The sequence below is a fragment of the Montipora foliosa genome, chromosome 3 (assembly GCF_036669935.1).
Source record: "Montipora foliosa isolate CH-2021 chromosome 3, ASM3666993v2, whole genome shotgun sequence".
NCBI classification, from domain to species: domain Eukaryota; kingdom Metazoa; phylum Cnidaria; class Anthozoa; order Scleractinia; family Acroporidae; genus Montipora; species Montipora foliosa.
Window position 1 is genome coordinate 22,693,086 of NC_090871.1, and position 7,476 is coordinate 22,700,561.

Consider the following 7,476-nt stretch of genomic DNA (forward strand, 5'->3'; position numbering starts at 1 on the left):
AAATCAGAGGAAATTAATTTTTGGAAAGGAAAAATGGGTCAAGGCAGAGATAAAAGGTACAGTTCATATTAACACATTGCATTTTTGTGCAGTACCTCTCCAGGGTATTGTAAATCCTATGTCAGTCAGGTATAACAAGACAGAAGGCAATAGTCTGTCAAACTGCCCTTCCTTAGAATACAAAAGAGCATATGAATTGTGAGTAAAACCACCTCTTCACACCAATTATTGCTTCCATTCTTTTGGCAATGTAAAAAGGATGTTATTTTCTTATCTTCCCCTTCCCCACTGTTACAGCTCTTAGAAGTCATGGTACATTGTATCATGGTTCTGTACCTTTTTTTGACAATGGTGTGTGCCATGTACATGTAGAATTGGTGTTCGCAAATCAGTTGATGTAATTTCTATTGATAGCAACAAGGGCAATATAGTGTGTCTGTGATTGAAATAATGATCATGAGAAGACAAATGGCTTGCACAGATATGTCCAGGATTGACCCTAATTAGATGCACACTGATTTCATTAAACCAGAAACCCATAAGGGTTGAAACGTGTAACGGCCCCTTGTGTGCTGGGAAACAAGCTTCTGAATATTCAATTTGCTAACTACCATATTTGGAACAAAAAGAGAGATGGGTCTCCAAATATGGTACTTAGCACTGAAACATTCAACCAATCAGTTCGCACTGAATATTCAGAAGCTGTGAACGCGCGTTACACGTTTCAACCCTTATGGGTTTCTGATTAAACCTCATGAAGCGTCTCCTTGGTCTATTCGCCCCAACTTCAACACCACTCAAGTCTAAGACTACAGACAATTAACATCATAAAGTGTCCCCTATACTCTTATCTTCAAATAAAGATACACAGCAGTAGTTACCCTAACCTTAAAATGATGCTAACCCTAACTTTTAAAAAGATAGAAAATGCTTATACTTAATGGGAAATTTTGTGTTGGAAGTCAAAATTCGACGTGCATTTCATTAGGGTTAATTCTGGACATAAGTGGATTTGCATGGCAAAGGTCTTGCATTGGTCTTGCATTGGTGACAAAGAGTAAAATAACGGAAATGCACTATCCATTTATACAAAATATATATAAGTACCTTATAATCAATTGTCCATCGCATGGTAGTGCAACCAATCCCTTCTATGGTATTTTAAGACAGGTTGTTGCTACTCTGTTTTTTTTTTCTGTTCATGTTGTATACAGTAAGAAAATGATTTTGTTCGAGTGTTTCATCTGATAGTTATCTTTTGTTCGGTTTTTAGAAATTGAATTATTGACTAGAAATTGTGGAAAAAGCAGCACTCTCCACACAGGACAAGGACAGAGCAAGAGATTTGCTAAAACTAAACAATGCTGTTGAGTTTATGTCATCAGAGGAGAGTGATGAAGATGGAGGACAAACAAGTGGACCCTCTGCAAGGGATGTGAAACCGCTACAGTGGGAAAGGAGCAAATTACTCAATATTAAAGCAGTCTTGGATGCCACTTACAAGGCTCGTATGAGCAAGAGGCAACAAAGAACGGCAGCAAAAGTCACAAGAGTGGCTGGTCAAAATATGTCAAGCAGACCTCTGCCACAAACCTACCCTTTCTGGGCTGGCGATTGACCCAGAGTTAAAAGTCTCCTTAGTTATTATTTATTTTCTTTTTTTCATTTCATTGTACTTTTAACTCTGCAACACACTGTATTTTTTTTCAACTCAAATATCTGCTGGCATATTGAAGCAGAGTAAGGGCAAGGTATGCAACAGTGTTTGTAATGGTTGCTATGCTGCAGCACAGTAACTTTAGCGTGGTTTCTGGTAGCCATAGATGCAAGAAGAATAGGTTTTTCTAGTTTTACAGTTCACTGTACAGATGTCAACTCAGCAGCACCTTTTCTGTACTTTAGACCATTTCTTATTATTGTAATATTTGGTTTCAATGAATTGACGTCAAGTCTGGCAAGAAGGGGACATTTGCAGGAAGGCATCATTTGACTAGAATTACCACAATTAATTCTGTTTTTCCTAACTTATTCAAGTTTCAAATCCTAATGGGGTTAAAACAACAATAGTGCTAATTACCATGAGGAAAGCAAGGTCAGAATGATTCTGATACCGTGACTTGTATTCAAATATTATAATGTCATCGTGTAAATATCCCTTAAAGTTAAGGGAGCTGAGCCTTTGTTTGATTCATATGTCCAGATGAATATTAATATATGCATTGGTTGGTCAATCATCTTATAGTAAAATGATGACTACAGTACTTAGTTATGGGGAAGACCATTGAAGTGGAAATGTATTTCCCATAACTGAGCATCGTGTTAACCAACCAATAGAGGTTGTAAGGCTGCTAAGTTATATCAGTTACAATCACATCAGTTTAAGGCATTATTTTATGTCCATTCTGCACTGTGCTCTCTCAAATGCGTGTAGACATGTCAGTAATCACTTTAAGTATCCTTTGGACAATCGAAACAATTGGATAAAAGAATCGTCTTGCTATTTTTAATTTAAACGATAAGCAAAGTCTAAAGCAAAAAGCAAAGAAATGATAGGACAGACAAAGGAACTCAAGCCTGGATGAAAGTTTGTTGACAAGACTTTCAAAATTAAGTAGGGAGTGTGTATTGTAAACAAAATTCGAACAATCTCGAGCAATATTTGGAATTAATAGGTATGAGTGATTTCTTCATTCTCGAAATTGGACAAGCCGTTTAGGTGCGAAAAATAGAACATTTAACTATTGTATGAAATTGCTATTTATTATATTTTGATAATATCGATTTATATGTACAGAAAATGAAAGATAATAGAGTAAATGATACTGATCATATCAATTTTTAATTCACATAAGATACTATTGAATCAGAATTTTTAAAGATTTCGGAAGTAAAGTCAAGAAAGTTTTAATTCATTATGACTAGAATTTTTACAATTTTATCAAAGTAGTTTATTATATGCTGTTGTCATCATTGATAAAACGCCCTCTTGATAACCTGATAATAAAGCGTAACCTTGAATGAACTGAGTGTGCATATGCAGTGGGTCTAATGATGTTTGCCAAGTTTTACCTTCCTTGTTTTTACGTAATGTGAGGTTTAGCTACGCGCGATCATGACAAGGAAGCCCCTTTCAAAGTTAGTGGCTTATAACTCGCTTTCTAGGCCTCTTTCCACTAAATGCTTCTCCAGGAAAAGCCAACCCTTCGATTGAAAATTAAGGTTAAGTTTCCGAACCGCAGAAATTCAGCGGATTATCGTGTGTCCCTTGTATTTACGAGTTACGGAAACATGACGGTTGTTAGTAATTCAGTGGTCACGGAAACCTCGCGGATACACGAGTTTAACGAATGCGTTTACGCGAAGCCGCAGTCGCGGAAAAGTAACGTACACACGTGTTTCCCGCTTCGGTTATCTGAATTTCCGTTAGCGGAAATTCAAGATTCCGTAAGGAATCCGTTACAAAAACGGATACGTAAACCCTTGTTCTCACCCTGTGGCGAAGACGCGAGGCTTGCGAGGCGGCCAGCTTAATGCCGTGCGAAGTATTGCTGCAGGCAGAAAAATTCTCGATCTTACTGAGAAAAGTGTAATGTAAGGCTACGTAATGTAATGTAATGTAAGATGTAATTGTAGTTATTGTCCATTTCTGCCTGGGACGCTTGTGCTAGATAAATTTATGGGAAAGGCGGCTCTTACGCTCGTCCTTTCCTCCTTTTGTCTATTGTTTAACTCTGTTATGTAATAATCATAAATCGCCATTTTCTCTGTAAATTTGCTGTGTAGTTTAATTTTAGATATTGCCACTCGTTCCTTGTAATTTTTTTAACTTGTCATACCCCGTTCGTGCTAGTCTGATGTTGACAAACCTGTAAGATCTCGTCGAGACGAACGACTTCCTTTGTTGTGGAAAAAATATTGTTAATGTGCTGACGCGCAGGCGTAGTGCGTCTTGCAGGCGTAATTTTCACGTGTGATTGGCACTTGATTGTTCAGTCAGATTGGGAACATATAAAAAGCTGTATACCTAACAAATAGAGAGTTAAGCAGGACTAGTTGAGCGAGAGCTGTAAGATCAACCCGAGAACACCACATAAAAGAAGTTAAACATCAGGGGTGTTGAGGAGTCTTTCCTCCCCCAAAGATTTCCTTCAACATAATAAAATAAGGAAACTTCGCAAAGAAATGCATCAGTGTATGAAACAAATGGAGAACTAAAGAATGAAAGACCAGAAGTCTTGATGAACAAAGATAAAATGTTAAAAAAGAGAAGGGATAAAGAAGTTAGGTTGTCAGACGAGAAAGTGCACCATCGGCAGGTTACAAGAGCTGAAGAGCAGGCTGCAATATCAGCCAGGATGCTGTGCAAGCTTCAAATATCCTACTTCCACATTGCAACGGGATTTCGTGAAAATGACGGAAAATTACAAAACAGTTATTACTTAATTATCGACTTTTAAAAAATAAGATTTCTAGCATATCGCACGACCGCAATGTTGAGAAGTAGAATAGATTCCATATTGCTTTGCGTCTATTCAATAAAGGAATAAATCTTCATTAATGAGGTGATTTGTGCGTCTGTTTGATCATACGCATAAAGGACTCGTTCACAAATGGCGTAATATTCAGTTTATTTTATAAAATACAACAATAGAATACAAAATGTAAGGAAATCATTACTCTATAAGAGCAGGTGTAAATGAACCAAAAGGCGTGTGTTTCAGGCTTCCACCAGGAGATGTAATTCTCTTGCAATGTAATTCTCTTTAAAACCCTTAACCGGCCTAAACCGGCCATACTTAGTATCTGTCTAACGCAAGACGATTTTACTCGTTAATGGGGAACCCCTGGGAGTAAATAGGTTAACCTTAGGGCGAGTTTTTTTTATCCACAATTCTGGGTCCGGTTGTTCAAAAGCCGATTAACGCTAACCATAGATTAAGAATTAAACAAGGAGTTTATTTCTCTACTCCCAAATGCTGTTCAACGCTGATATTCGGCAAAAATTTACATTGGAGTAAGTCAATATTGAAAAACAAAAAACGGCAAACGAAACTTTCACCAAAAAGTGGAAAACATGAAACAAAGTTTACGCTAACCCTGGATTGTGTTAATCGGCTTTCGAACAACGGGGCCCTGGAATAAAAATGGTTACTACGGAATGCTAGGAATAATGCAGATTGTCTGCATAAAAAAACGCCGGTCGAGATGCGCGGTCCTGGCACGAATAAACACTGCGTAACAAATATGGCGGCAGACGAAGAGAAGAGGCTGATATTGCAACCGTTATCACAGCAATTTTCCCTGTAAATAACGAGGAGGAAGAAATAGGGAGACTATTTTCGATTTGCCGAATGTTTTGGGAGTCCTATATACAAAGGAGAGGAGACACATCCCTCGAATCACGGGCTATGCAGACAATGTTGTTGTTGTACGAAACATCACTGGAAAAAAAATTCGTACTTTTGGTACAATGAAATTAGAAGAATGTTTCATTGTGTCCAAAAGGTTAACCTGATATTTTTCTGCGGTAGAGACGTATTTGAATCCGCAGCGCTCATCTTGCCGTCCGCCATCTTGGATTTTCATTCGCAACATTCTGTTCATTCTGCCCATGGGAGCAGAATGGATGGAATGGCGTTCTATCCGTTCCGGAAGAGGAATGAGGAATAGAAAAACGCGCGCATTTCACATTCTGGCCATTCTCATTCCAGAGTTGTGGATAAAAAAACGCGCCCTTAGAGAACTACGATGGAATGCTCCTAGCAACTTGGTTTGTACTTTGATTTTTGTGGAAGTGGAAGTAGCTTTAGTCTCTACTTACAACAGTTAGAATTCAATCAAACTACTCATTTTGTGGAATGAAACTTCATACAATTGTTTCACGATAAAAGACTAGCATTTTGGAAGAAAGTGATCCCTGTTTCGCAAATGGCTTTACAGGATCTATGCACAATAAAATTGCGTGTTGCATTCATAAAATTCCTTGAAACACTTTCAAGTGAACGCGCTTCACAACTGAACACAATGTAATTTCTACTCTCTAATCAAGGGGCTGTGTTTTTACAATGCTTTTTCTGTTTTCTGATTAAAAAAAAAAAAAAAAAAAACAGAAAGAATTCCCGATTACCTCACATTACTTGTGCATAAAATATTCAGTTCTGCCAATGTGAAATAGGACGTGCGAGTAATTTTTATATAGTACATTTTTTGCCAAAATTTCAACAGAAGACATTCGATAGACTGCGTGCAGCGATAGGGTCTCAGATATCTTTTGACAAACATCATCATAACTTTACGTCTGCATTGAAATAAAGACATCTTTTAACAATCTTCAGTGAAGTCAACATATCGTGACATAGCCCCTTTAGTTTTCAAAAATTATGCCACCTAGTTATGATACTGAAAACTCCATCGAACCGTTAAAGGGGATGGTAGAGAGCTAATAGCAACCGCAAATTACTGAATACATTTCCTACACCTCTCCAGTCTCTCCACATCTGTTCATTAAGGAAATATTGAATTTCTCCACCTCTGACACCTTTTTCTCTTTTAATGTAATACTTCAGTCTTGCCCATGCAGACTCAACCTCTTGGGTGTGTATTCCTGTTAAAGGATCTACAAAATTGTCCTGGTGAACTACCGCCCTATGGGCAGAAACGTTGGCAACGTGCACGTGTAGTTGCAAGTTTCGGTAGGCGGCCCTGTTGTTTCCGATTAGTCCGATGTTTCTTAATCGCGATTTTCCTATAAATATTTCGGGATAGATGTTCGAGTTAAGGTTGGAATACACATGGCAGCTGGTCGCACGTTTTCATGCAGCATATTTTATTTTGCATTTCTGTCTTGCATGGTTCATCTAGTCTCTCAACGACACCTTTTCTACAACGTTTGTCAAGTCTTTTTACTTCATGGGCGAGATAATGCTCAGGGAGTTTTTCTTTGGCCAAGAAATGTCCACCTTTCTTGGCCTTCTTGTCTGTTTCATGTCCGCCATATTGGATGCTCCGTTAATAGCGCTGTTATCTTTTCACGTATTGTTCGGAGGAAATTTTTGAAAAGAAGAATATTGTACGTGGTAAACGGCTCATCTTCTTTCAACCAAGAGTTGCTGAAAATTCAACTCAGTGGAGACATTCATCCAAAACCCGGCCCGGAAATCGGTTCGGTTAACACAACAAGCAACGCACGTTTATTCAGCCGTCATAACACGCATACGGATATATCCTTCTTTTACGCTAACGCGAGAAGCATTGTTAATAAAGTGGATATGCTTCATTTGGAAGTTGCTAATAAGGCTTACGATGTTGTCGTTTTAGTCGAGACACACCTGGATTCGTCAATAGCTGATGGCGAAATTTTTCCGGCTAATTATCTGGTCTTTAGGCGTGATCGAATGTGCAATGGCCGTTATGGAGGAGGAGTTTTAATTGCAGTTCGTGATACCTTCAAATCTTCATTAAGGCATGACATGTTGT

At 38.2% G+C, this 7,476-nt stretch overlaps 1 long non-coding RNA gene across 1 annotated transcript in view; it reads left to right on the forward strand.

Moving 5' to 3' along the window:
• The window catches only part of LOC137994617 (uncharacterized), a 4,436-nt gene extending 1,437 nt beyond the window's left edge, over positions 1–2,999 (forward strand). Inside the window, exons 2-3 of the long non-coding RNA XR_011122156.1 lie at positions 1–56; positions 1,274–2,999. The exon at positions 1–56 is cut by the window's left edge and continues 47 nt beyond it. This is a non-coding gene — a long non-coding RNA (uncharacterized lncRNA). The remainder of the gene's footprint in view (positions 57–1,273) is intronic.
• The last annotated feature ends 4,477 nt before the right edge of the window (positions 3,000–7,476 follow it).